Below are 14,202 nucleotides of genomic sequence, written 5' to 3'. Positions count from 1 at the left end.
GACCATGTTGCTTGTATTTGAATATTCAATCATTAAGTAAAAGGCTGAAAATCATGGAGATTATGTAAGCTTGATCTCCCCCACCAATGAGGACAAGAGAGAAAGCAATGGTGAACAGCAGTAGGAGTCTTCAAAGACATCAAAAAATGTAGAAACATTTTACAGGAGGAAAAACTAGAACCCATTTGTGCTGATTCTTCAAAGAATCTCCTTGAACTACTCAAATCTACCTTGTAGGTTAGTAAGTTGAAAAAACCAATATAGGCAACTTCCAAGGAAGCAGATTAAAAAAATCACACCTCATTAAAAAAGAAAACAAAACTCATGGGAATGGACATGAAGGGAGCAGTCTGAGGTCCAGCACAAACAGTAAAGCAGCTTGAGAAGAAGATGGAGAAAGTTTGAGTGTGGACAGGTGTAGAATAAGCTGATTCACAGAGAAAATCTGTAGGATTCAAAGTAGTAGCTGCATGAGAAGTTTAACTTACCTCAGGCGTTAAAATCTCCAGCATTCTTCAGTGGTGGGTCAAAATGTTGAGACTGTTTTGCCAAACACTGACACCTTATTTTTAATTTTAAGAAAATATTACTTGGAACATTTACTCACAAACTTGGTAGTTTTCTTACAGAATACTGTGGTGGAGAGCACAAGAATTTTTCTGATTGCGTTTGCAAGTGTGCAGATTTTCAGTTTCGTGCCTTTGGTTTCAAGTCCTCAGAACTGAGTCTGAATTCCACATGTTGCTTTTTTTTTTTTCTTTTTCCCCAAAAATTACAGATTATCTAGATGTTCTGCCTATTGTGAAGAAAGTGGAGTATTTATCTAAAATTTTCTAGATGCCAGATTCGCAATAAATGTGGTGCTGGCCCTCACACTTCCCCTGTTATCAAATATGATCTGCAACATGAACCATACATATGTAAATACAATATGCAAAAAACTGTTGAATGAGAATGCCAGTGATACTCAGTATGCTAATTTGGATTAAACTCAAATAGTTCCAATGTCTGGAAGAACAGTTTACAGATTTCTTTTATATGCCCTGGTATCCCTTGTTAGTGAAATAAGAGATTTTGAGAGTGAACCAGTAATGATTTTAAGGGTTCTCCTAATGAGATGTAAAGAATAAGTAACACAATCACCTGGTTACCTTTATATTTACTGTCATGTGTAAGCTGATTTATTTTTCATACTCTTTTGTCAGTGAGCATGTGAATTCCAGTTCTTAATAACTGAATTTAGCTAATTCCTATCCATTGCCCACGATGATAGGTCAGCTGCTAAACAGTAGCTCTTGCCCAGGAATTTTATAGAAAAGAGATTTGGACAGAACAGTGCCACTGGTAGAAGTGTTGGGATCGAGATCACCTTTCAACCTTTACATTGTATCTACCTCCAGTTTTCCCAGTAAGTATTGGGTCTTCCTTAGTAAAGGTTCATGGAGAAATGGTGTGGGGAATCAGACCTGCAACCTGGAGTCCCAGGATTTGATACCTATTTTACTGTTACTGCTAACATGAGAGATGTTTCTCCCACCGCCAGGTTCCCTCATAAGCATCCAGAGCTGTGAATGGACACCACACCAGGAGAGCTGCTGGTAGAGGCATTTTGCACTGGGTAGTATGCCTCAGGTGCTGACTTCCTCTTGGGCTTTCCTTTAATGGAATAAATCCTGAAGTTGCACTATATTCAGCCAAATCTGTGACTTCAGAGGAAAAAGACCTACTCCTTAGAATCAAGGTATTCTCACATGAGATCTACAGCTATATTCATCAAAAAAATAATATAAAACCTTTTTGTGTCAGATGAGGTTTACTGAGCAAAATCTAGTGGTTTGCGGAATTTTCTAATTAACTGCAGTCAAGACACAGTGTTAGTCATGGGTTAGTCAGAAACTGAATTACCCCAGTGTTCAGTTCTGGGTTACCAGTCCTTCTCCATAGGCTCAGGTACAGTCTTCCTTCTGGAAAATGAAAGAACCTGGAAGCCTTGACAGTTTGAGGCCCCTGAAACCTCCTGGCTTCAGCTCCTGTGGAGAAAGTCTTGCAAAGTCTCTCCAAACTTGAATTCTCCCCACCACAGAGCAAAGAACTGGAAAACCTGAAATCACCTTATGGCACTTTTAGTTCTAGTATGGGTCAATCATTGGAGGCTGCCCTTGCAGCAGTTTCCATGCTTCCATCTCAGGAGGATGTTTTAGGAGGCTGGGGAGGCAGGAATGGCCAGGCTTCCTTCTGGGGAGCTGCAGACTGGGCAGGTCTAGAGGCTCCAAGTACACAGCAAGGAGCACCAGCTCAATAAAGTGTGTTTTGGACAACACATTCTTGCTCCTCAGCCTCTTTTGGAATTGTTGGAATGTCCAGTGAAGAACAGCATCCAAGGCAACTTTCACTTCAGATTTAAAGGGTCAGCTCATCTGGGTTTCTGAGAGCTTTCACAGTTAGCAGTAAGGTCCTAGTAAGTGAATGGTTAAGTACAGGCTTGGACTTCCCAGAATGGGCAAATGTGATGATCGTGGAGTTTGTAGCCACTGCTGGGGGATTTTGTTCCAGGCACAGGCTGCCATTTCACCAGCCATCTGAGAGGTTTGTGCACTTCAGTGCAGGATTGGTTATAAATGCAGATATTTAAGCAGTGGTTTGAGAAAGAGATCACTACAAGACTTGATTGTACTGGGCCGTGACAAAAAGGTTACAATGTCATAGCAAGGGAAGTATTCTGTAATGATTTTTGTCACCTTCCAGGACAGTGGATCTTTGAATATTTTTTGCCAGAACCATATTCCTTTGCTCTCTTTGGACCTTGTGGATCAAAAAAGGCAAACTTAAAAAAAAAAATAAAAAAAGAAAAAATGGAGTTTACTGTGTAGCTGAGAAAATTATTTGCCTGCACGTGTCTGCACAAACAAACACATGTGCATGCATTGTTCTCTGCAAAGAACAATGTCATACAAAAAATAATGGAAACAATAATTAAATACTGGGCCATTGGGTATGTGGCCACCCCATGAATCTCACAGAAGTGTGACAAAATCTCTGGTTCTGCTGAGCCTGCCTTACTTACAGGGGGTGTTTTGCTTTCACAAAAGTCGATAAATCGTGTATTGTTTCATATTCTGTCTTTATGTAAACCTAGCCAGGTTTTTTAGTTGTCTTCTTCCTAATCAGTGCTAAAGTGTATTTAATAGCTCACTTAAGGTGTCATCCATTACTATGAGTTACTGTTAGAACTAATTAATAGAGCTGAAATTATTTCGTAATGAGAAATTGAAGTATTGCAGTGTTGAAAAAAAATTACCATTCATAGCTAATTAACGTTTAACAATGCAAATAAGCTGATAATTATTTTTCAAGCCATAGAAAAATTCTGTGACATTTTATATACTACCTTTGTGATCTTAATTGTTTCTGAAAAATACCTTTAGAGATAAATAATCTGAAGAAATTACCCTGGATAAAAGGCGTATTCTGAAGTGCACAATGAATGAAAGCTCTCCTTTTGTTCATGTGGTTCCACATTCAGCAGCTATTTCTCACTGTAAACACTGATGAAGTGAAGGAAAAATTAAGGGTTCCAAAGTCACGTGGAAGAGGAAATTATGTGGGGTCTTGGGGAAAATTTCCTGGCTGCTCCAAATCAGCCATTCTTCTCTTTGGCTGCATTCAATACCATAAATGTGGCGCTGGTGGGCTGAGATCTTTTGGATCCTTCACGAGATAAGATGGTAGGAAGTGAACACAAAATTCTCAACTGTTTTTAGGTCATTTATGTGTCAAAGGAATATGGAAACAAAAGAGAAATTATCACAGGTAAAAGAGAAAACTGAGCGTGACCTTGTGTGGCAGCATGTGGCATGTGAGATCACAGTCCCCAGAAATCAAGGTGTTGATTCTTCCCAAATTTCATATTTTGGATGCTACTTGAAGCAGGAGTTTTCAAAGGGAACATTGAATTGTCAGTGTCCTTTTAGGTGTCCAGCCTGGTGCCAGGGGCATCGCCTGCTAATAAAGCAGGAGCCACTGTAGGCACAGCTGAAGTTTTGTTCCATTCTCTGGCATTTTTCACACACTTTTCACAGTCCAAGGCACCATTCAAATCTGTTCTGTGGTGGCACAAGTGGCCCCTCTTGTCACTGTTAATCTTGGTAAATGAAATATACTCTCACTGTGCCCTGATTTTTATCCTAGCTTTGTAAACTTTATTGTATTTTAGTTTGTCAGTTTAATGCAACAAAAACTTTATTTTTATCACAAGTTTTCCTGAAAGTGTACAGGTTCTGGTGGTGGGTTTTTTTGAGTCAGCTGGAAATAAATACTGTTTTATTTAGCAGGTAATGTATAATCAACTGGCAACTGAATCACGGAGGCTCCTGATTGTGTCCTACTGAACACATACAGGTTATGCACCTGATGTTTTTAAGTGTATCCCAGTTTCTCTTCAGCAAGACACTATCACCAGCTGCCAAGGGTGTGGTCTACTCTTGCCAATTTTTTTACCTTTTTCTTCATACATTAGAGTTATCTTCTGCCTTCAAGTTGTTAAATAGCAAAAAATCATCCAGACACCACTCACACTGCCACAAAAGAGCATTCCTTGACAGTTCTTAAATTTTCCAGCAGAACACTGGGTGGTTTTTGTCATGCTGCTCTCAGATGCTTGTTCTTCCCCCACTGCGAACTTTTTCTCCAGGACTGTCCACCACTGGTTTTTGAATGTTTAACTGGTATCAACCCATCTTCCTTAGAAATGGATTTCAATTTTTGTGTTGGTTTAGACCTCAGATGGTTATGCCCTGTATAACATGGAAATTTCCTGTAATACCAGATGTATTGCTGAAAGCCACCACTTCTGTTTTGTATTAGCCTGCAAAATTTTTTTCCTTGAAAACAACATCCAATTGTGTCTGGTGTTCCTGTGCCAGAAGATAGGGAAAAGAACAGTGAAGATAATGTGTTATTTTATTTGTTTGTTTAGTTTCAACTGAAATTATTGATTGATGAAAGACAAGTTCTGAGTCAAGACTTCCAAAAGTTTAGTGTTGACAGAATCGAGCCTGTGAACTAGGTTCACCCTTTGGCTGGGACATGAGTCATGTAACCTCTTAAAACAGGGGAAATGCTTGTAGGCCAGCAGCAGGTTACTGGGCCAAGGTTTTCCTACCATCAAAAATGTTTAGAACAGCACTTGATGATGTTTTCATCCTTCCATGTGCCAATTTAATAATTGAAATATCAAACTCATTCCGTAGGTAAGTCTGTCTTTGGTCAGTATTTTATACAGGTTCAAAATAAATGTTTAATAGCTGGTGTGGTTGAAGGGTGTGACTTAAAGGATTCTATTGCCAACTTTGATTCATGTTATTATGAGGTCCTTCCTGGGTAGGAATATCCATTCCATATCCATTGAGTCATCCCCAGTCCTGCTTTTTGTTCCCTCCAGGACCAAGCACAGGCTTGTTGGCCTGTTCCCTGCTTGGCTCAGAACAGTTATTAATGATAGTTTGAACACCTCATGGTGCAAAATTTGTGGGTATTTCACAATTATACTTTTTTTTTTTCATATTTTAATAGATACTTGAGAAATGTAGCATGAGAAGTAATGATTTCAGCAGTTTTATTCTCATCGGTTTCCTGTTGTGTTTAGCATCTTGTAACTGTGGTGTCTGAGAACCTTCCCCCATGTGTTACAGGGCAGTGAAGCAATTCAGAGAGGAAGGCTTTCAGGGCAGTTCGTAGCTCAAGCACACAAATCTTTGCAACTTGCACCTCTATTGCAGCCACAGGATATCAAATGTCTTAAGGCGTGAGCTTAATTGCCCACACTCAGAGTGCACACCACAGAGCGTGGACGCTCTCAGACACTTTAATTTCTGAAGACCTCGATAAAAAAGATGGGGGAAGGCTGAGAAGCTTTCCTGTAGCAGCTCTCAGGCCACTTGTGTTTCTCCATCACGCCCGTTAACAACTACACGAGAGAAACAAGCAGCAGATCTTTTTTCCACTCGGCGAGTAATTGTCTGCACAGCAGTGACAGATGTGCAATATAGCAGCTTCTTCAGGAAAAAATTAACAGTTTGTCCAGCATGTCAGCTCGCTCTTTTTAGTGCTTCGGAGGTCTTGGCCCCATTATGGATGATTTAGAAATTGAGGCAAGCTAAGACCAGCTGCCTGGGTTGAAAGCCTTAGTTAGTAGCCCTCATCTGCATTCCAGTATTCGCTTACATCTAGAAATTGGTAGGGCCCCTCTGGCCACAAGATGAGTATGGGCTGACAATGCCTTGATTTGTTGAGAGAGAGAATAAATGGGTTTTTCAGAAGATGAGGAAATATCACCATTACTGGCCAATTTACAGCATTTTATCTGTTCTTCAAACATGTCACTTTTGTTATTGTTGCATGGTAATTACATAGTGAAACGGAAAGAAAACAAATTCTGGTTACATATTCAGATGGATTGCAAAATCATATAATCCTGATAAATGCCCATTTATGATACACACGGATGAAAGGTTCATTTTAATTTTGAATAGCTAGCACAGCCATAAATAGGATATAGGATTAGATCCCACAGAATCTGATTACCTAAAAGCAAATAGTATTTTTCTTCACTTTTTTCATAACCAGGAAATTCAGTGTGTGCGGGGTATTTAAATAAGCAGGTTTTCCACTGAAAATATATGAAGTTTATAGTTCAATAATTTCTATATTTTAAATATAATAATTTAGGACTATTCAACTAAGTCTTTTCTGAAGTACTTGTTTGTAAAAAGACACCAACCCACCAGTACTGCTGAGAAAGATATCTCTCAGCTGTACCCTGTTGCAAGCTGTACATTTATGACAAATAGAAGAAGCTTTGCTTCTCAGGTATCTAGTGCAACAGATCAAAAGATGGTCAGTATTGGGCATTTGTAGGGAATGGCAGCTGTTAGACCTTCATAATTGTTTTATACAAAGTTTCCAGGCAAATAATGAATTTTTAAAAGCAAGTTTTCACAAAACACCAGGCAGCTGCAATTTTGGCAGTAGCTTTTCCACTTGAAATAAAATACAGGAAGCTCCATTTTCCCCAGTGGAAAGGCACAAGGAAAGGAGTGGTGTGAAAATATGTAAAAAGATTAGCAGAAATCTGTGCAATTGATTCCTGATCATTAAAGACAAGAATCTGCTTTGTTAAGCTATCTGCTTAACAGATCATTGGTGTCCAAGTTATCTTCATGAGATGAGACTTTGTTTTCCCAGCTTTAGGGAGGGTTTACTACTGCTTCAAGAGTAGGGACGGCAGGTAAATTCTCATCGAACCGCCTGCCCATGAAAGACATCTCTGTCCCTGAAGGGAAGCCAAACTCAGGGCATGCTGACAGACCTGCACAGGCTGCCTGAACCACCTGAAGTGACCTTCCTTGCAGGAATGGCTACTGCAGCTTGAAAGTGCTTCCAGGAGAAGAAAGATTTGAAAACTTCAGGTTTGGGCACGTCTAAGTATGGTGCCACGTGGTGCCAGGCCAGTCTTCATGTTAGAGGTTATGTTCTGCAGCACAGAGTTAATGAAGAGGGTTATTCGAAAGGAGTATAATTAGGCCCCTACTAAATATTTACATGTAGCAAAGTCTAGCCAGATTTTTTTTCAGGTCTTTTTATTTAAATATATCAGAAGTGTAAGTAGGTACCAGTAGTCTGAGGAAATAGACCTCACTTGGATCTGGTCTCAAATGATTAAATTTTATCTGCCTGAACATGTAATCATTTAAAGGTTTATAGTTTGGGATCAGTTGTTACAGTTCAGTTTATGACTGAAATAAGCCTGATGTTATCACAGGTAAATATGACCTAAATGACGGGCATTGTCTTTCTCAACCTCACACTGTAGTTGTAATAACTTATCTTTTCTCTTCCTTTCTCTTGGCAAGTCCTTAATCTATATATAGCTATTGACAAGGCTGGTGCATATGGAAGATTTCAAAAGTTGACTTTACTGTGGGTCAGACTTTCTGATAGTGAGAGAAGGAATATATAAAAAGCCTGAATATTGGTCATCACCTCTAAAAATACCATAGTTTTTCCATAAGCAAAAATATGAAGAAATCCTTCTTTATTATTATTATAATCTTGGATTTTGTACCGTGCCTGAACCTTCCGTAGTATGCAGCCATCTGGAACAATTGCTTCCAAATACAGCCTTACATTTGATTGTAGTGTCTGGAACATCAGCCTGTAGGAATATGCTGCTAAAAACATCTTCCCTTATTGTCTGATGTGAAACAAATGTAGGATGTTGCAGTTTATTCAAAAGCCCTGGGTTTTTTATAACTTAGACATATTCATAATAGGTGGGATTGTGCAGGCAATACCCCAAGAAGGCAAGGAGAAAGCCACACCAAATTCCAGTAAAGCACTGTAAGGATGTGGATGTACTTCATATATAATTAAGATGAAGTGCAGTTTTCTCAAGGGTACTTAAAACCACTTGTTGATTAAGAAAAAAGCTCTTTTACTGGGAACTGGTGTAAGGTGCCTAAAATAAGGTTAAGCAGCAGAACTGTACCATCTTCATGTTAGTAACAGAATAGGCAGTAGCTTTCCAACCTCTGCCAGCTCCTGCAGAGAGAGGTCTGGAGCAGGCAGAAGGAAATACAAGGCTGGCACAGTCCCCAAAGCTGGGAAACATTGATTCTGCTGCTGCTGCTCAACCTCTGCAGCAGGAGAGGGATGCTGGTGTGCCCTCCAGCCCTTCCCCTGCAGCAGCATTCTTGGAGCTTGTTGGGAATATGTCTGTATGTACAGGTAAAAGGCACTTGTCTGCAGAAGAGTTTCTCTATATATAATGCCTAAGAAGTAGCCAAGCTCACAGAATATAAGGGTTTACATTTCTGTTCTCAAAGCCAACACATTTGATCAAGAGTGTTGTGTTTAAGGGACTGTTCTTGAGATTTAGTTAGAGATGACACTCAGGCTTTCCCTGGCACCTTAGCAAAGGCTTTTAGCCTCAGATTATTCCTCTGTGTTATTTATTATTATGTGTGTTATTATTCCTCTGTGTCTGTATATCCATTTGTGTCTCATTTTCTGTGACACCTTGAAGGTGTATCCTTAATCCAGCCCAAATACAAGAGCAGTCCCTGGGTTTAGGTCAATCATTATTTCCATTCACCCATTAATATTTTCCCTTATATCTGTCAACATCAAGATGCTTTAGGAGAAGACGTATCTTTGCAGAAGTCAAGGCATCCAAGAGCATGGTGGTCTAAAGGAACTGGATGCACTGTTCATAACAGATACTTCAGCCAGGTAAGAGGTTAATGGCTAGTCTTGAAGTCACAGCTTGCTTTGTTGGGAACTCACGTCTTCAACCTGCCAATTACTCATCATTTCCTCTGATATTTTACCTACACAGTTAGTCAATAGGATGGTTTTTAAGGCAAAGCCACTTTCATAAATTATGTGGGTATTTCAGTGTAATATATAAAAATATCTATGTAAAATACAAAACAGATCAAAGGAATAGAAGTGCTGTTAAAATAGAGTAGACCACTGGCCTGCCTGGTTCCCAAGTCCTGTGTGCCTTGTACAAACACCCAGACCCTTGAAAAGTACTGTCATCACCTTTAGACAAAGACAACTATTTTCTCCCAAGGCGTGGGCTTCACATCCATAGCTGGGATTAGTTTGGTTACCCTGCATGCTACTCTTATTTCTTCTGTGAAATGTTTTGGTTAACAGTGTGACCTGCTATTGAGTATGAGACCTAATACCCTTCAGCCACAGAAGGAAAGATAAAATAAACCTGCAGAGGTCCCAGAACTTGCCAGGTGATCTCACTGGCGTGCCTAAGAGACAAAATAACAAACAGCACTCGTGGGGTCTGTGTGCACCAGTGGAGCTGCTGCAGTTGCAGATTTTTATCTCCACTGCTGTGCAGCTGGGGGAGGATGTCCTCACGGGAAGCTCCGGCAGAGCTCAGTGACACCCCTGTGGCAGAGGGAAAGAGGGTGCTGGTAGTGGGGGGCTCCTGTCAGCCTAAGCACCACGTGCGTGAGCACTCACTGATGGAGACAGGATGGAGACAGCTCAGCAGCATCACGTACTATTTAAAGAATAAATGCTGCAGGCTTGGATTTAAGGGACCTGGTGGCTGGAAGCACCTGGTTTCCTTTCTATAACAGCAGTCATCACTGCTGCTGACAGATCACAAAGCTGAGAATAAGCAACAGCTATTTTTCATAGTGTCCTCTGCCATTCCCTCCTGTAAATAGCAGGGCCTTGTATGTTAATGTTTCTATTGTTTTAATATTCTTGTTTTCCTCATTCATATTCGAAGGTATTATTGTTAGTGCCAACTCACTTGATTTATTATTTAGAGCAAGCATTTGTTCAAAAACTCAGCGCTGGATATTAAATGATGATTGCTTGCAATGAATTTTTTCCTAACATCTGCAAAGACAATTTTGTCTTTTCTTCTTCCACTTAACTCTAAATGAGAGATCTTAAGCATAGTTAAATAGGATTCATAATATCATGCTGACTGAAAATCATCTTGAAGTGGGAACTATGAAAGCAAAAAGTTATCCGCATATAAAGTCCTCTTCCCTCTGAATTTTAAAATGAGAGGTAAGGGCAGAGTGTTTGCTCTGGTTGTACATTGCTACTCCTGGTAATGGATGTAGTGAAGAGAAAGAAAACTCCAGGGTCAAAGCCATGGGTTTGCTGGAGGTGCAGGTCAGAACCACTGGCATGCTGTCCCTCTCCCCAGGTCTCAGGCTGTTGTACCTAATACTTTAGTGTGTGATTAGCAGTTGGGAAAACAATCCATGAAATACTGCAAGTATTTTTTATCCTCTTAACTTACAGGCTACCTAAAAATACAGCTAAACCCCAGTGGATTCAGGAAACATCTTCCACTGATTTGTGTAAATGTTTTATCAGGTTAATATTCACTCGGATTTTTTTTTTGTCATTATGATTTTTTTGGCCCAAAGAGTAACTTGTCAGTAGCTTTTTCATTAGCATCAGCATCATGGTAAAGAAGTAAGATAATGCCTCCATATTAATTATCATATTAATTATCATTTTTACAAAGCTTCTTTTAAAAATCTTGTGCAAGCTGAGATGCTGAAGGCACTTAAATTCATTATCCTTGAGAAACAAACATGAAAGTAGCTGTAAATAAAGGTGCAGTTAAGAAGTTCACGGCTACTAGCCAGGTTACAAAGCTGGACAAAATGAGGAAAAAAGATAATTAAATTACAGATTTAATTAAAGATTAAGATCAAGGAGGCTGATAAAACAAACAAGTATAGTATTTTATAAATGACCCAACATGAAATGTATGAAGAGACTGAACATTTTAGCTTTGGGGATTTTTTTAAAAATTATTTTCTTAACACAACTATTTTTCCACAAATGGGAAAATACTAGTGAATTGCAACTGAGTGCATTGATGTGCTTTTCTATAGGGGAAAACTTAAAAAGCAGCTTTGGTTGAAGATAGTTGGTTCCTTTAAAACATACAGCCACAATAAAACACTGAAGCAGAAAATAGTTTCTGGCATAGGACGCAGGATTGTATTTCTGAATATATTATTACGAAGCTAATTGTCACAGAATTATGTTTGAATTTTATGACATATCCTAACAACAGTGACATGAGATGCAGAGCAGGCATTTCTTACATAAATATTTTGCCCCCTTTCCCTTTAGACTGTGACAAACAGTAAAAATAACTCCAGCTACAGCACACTTGGAAGCCACAAACAGATTGTGCTCTCACTTTAAACCTTGTAGTTTGAGTACCTTGCCCTTCTGCTAAATCTTACACATCTGCTAGAGAAGGGGGAAACATCATCATACAAATTGATTTGATACTTGGTAATTATAAAGGAATCAAGAAGGGCACAATAATAGAATATTAGCTTAATTTTTTCTCATTTTATTCATAAGATGTAGGTGTTTTATTAAGTACCAGCAGGCTTGATGGTGCGATGTGACCTTAAGTTTCTTTCAGCATTCATTAGACATTCATTAGATTGGTTTTCCTACCAAGAGGAGAATTCAGACTTAAACCTGCCACCTATGTCCTTTTTTTCTGAACCATTATGTATTCCACGTAGGCCACACAAGTTGCAAAATATTATTCTGCAAACAAATTATTCTGTTGCATTGGCTTTTTTTTACATGTCTCCTCATACTCCAGTTTGCCTTATTTTCTAAAGGCCGTATTATGGGTTTTGAAGAAGATAAATTGATAACTAATGTATTTTAGAAGTCTCTGTGATTACTTTGGAATGGGTAATTTTCAAGACTATATGTAAATGTGTATGTGAATGTAATTCTTCTTATCCTGATTTCTAGAGAAATTTTTAAACGGCGATGGGCTGTCATTGGGACAGACGGTAACAAGCCTATGTTTAAATCTCAGTGACTTCAGCTAAAATTGTGCCCATTAGCATTGTTCTGAGCAGGAATAGTTATCTGATCTAGGACCATGTGGAAAAGATGCTTTAGAAGATAGAGGCACACAGCCTGGCACGTTTATGCACCTGCATTCTTGGGGCTTGGATATGAACCCTTGGCCCAAGGTAAAGCATCAGAACACACTGCAGTGGGAGGGTGCAGCTGGCTGCCTGTGAAACCACCAGTGCAATTTCTGCCCTAGGAAGGGCTGGGCAAGGCTGCCAAGGAATGGGAGCAAAACATGAGGCTTGGTAAGAGCTCCTGGTGCTGACCTGGGACAAGGGTGCACAGTGATGCTGCTGGAGAGCCTCTCCTGCATGGAGGACATGACACAAGGCTACAATGATTATTGATCCAATGGGCTACAATGGCTCTTTCTGAGCCAGCAGAGATCTGATGTCTAGATCTGGAACTGGAGACCCTCAAATAAACTCTGAATGACCTGGCAGACTAAAACCTCCAAAGTGATGCTGCAGTTGGTGGTGCAAATTCATAGTTCTCAGGTAGCTGAGCATCACTCAGAGACTGCCTCGCACACCACACTCAAGAGCTGAAAACATTAGTGTTAGTGCTGGGATTTGTGATTTCCTGAGTTCATGTCACTACTTTTGAACACCTTTTTTACATGGTCAACCAACAGCTATTAAAGAGCTGAAACCAGCTGGAGACTTTTTGTCATGGAAAAAAGAAAAGCTTCAGAAACCACTAAGTCCTTTACTTGTGTTCTGTTATTTAGAGTTGCTGTGTACATGAGCTGTTTTTTTCTGGTTTGTTTTTCTCTCTTTTTTTTCTTTTTTTCCTTTTTTTTTTTTTTTTTTAATGTCTAGTTTTCCCCCTGTAGTGCTTCTGGATTGCATCTTTGCATATGAAATTTCAGCCTAGAGCTAATTGTAACTGTTGATGAATTATAAACTGCTTTAAAATAGGTTATAAAGAATTTCTGGCACATTCTTGAGTACAGTAGCATGATCTTGCTTCCCTGGTACCAAAACAAGCCATATTTTTCCTCCTTAAATAAGTTCTATTAAGTCATCCACAGTTTTCAAATCCTCATACATTTCTTTCATGATTCCCCTGTGGAGTTATCCTTGTGGTTTTGAAAAGGATAGTCTCAAATCTGAGCGTGTACTTCCAAGTCCTGCTCTCTGTTGCCTTAGGAGTATACAAAGGTTTAGATTGCATCTTTTCAATGCATTATGGCACTGCAGCCTAAAGCCAATGCTTGTTTTTTAACTGGCAACCTGCCTGTACGAATGGAGGAAGCAGATTGCCTCTTTGCTGAACACTTAGACAAGGTACTGATTTAACAACAGTGGACAAGCAGCTGGGAGCTGGGCTGTCAGCCTGTCACACACTGACAAATCTGTTGTTCATATTCAGGCAGGATGTTCCAGTTAGATTGCCATCAGTATCATCCATCCACCACGGGCGTGCGAGGCGCACCGGCGTCCCCCGCGTACCCGTGGACCAAATGCTGCTCATTCAGCTTTCTGGGGGAACCTCAAGAAAACAGATAATTACCCCTTTTCTTTTTTTTTTTTTTTTTTTTGTTGGTTTTCCCCCCCCCCCCTTGCAGTGATATCCTGCAATAAGACCAGGAAGGCAGCAGATTCAGTTTTAGCCTGTCTCTTTGTTCCCTCATTTGATATGCTGGAATTATGTGTGCAAATTGTTGGTTGCTCCAATTTCATGTCTCAGGCATGAAAGGAAAGCTCTGAATGGAGCCTTCCCACTTTTGATAAAGCCATGAAA

The sequence above is a fragment of the Sylvia atricapilla genome, chromosome 3 (assembly GCF_009819655.1).
Source record: "Sylvia atricapilla isolate bSylAtr1 chromosome 3, bSylAtr1.pri, whole genome shotgun sequence".
Taxonomy (NCBI): domain Eukaryota; kingdom Metazoa; phylum Chordata; class Aves; order Passeriformes; family Sylviidae; genus Sylvia; species Sylvia atricapilla.
Note: the sequence above shows the minus strand (reverse complement) of the source record.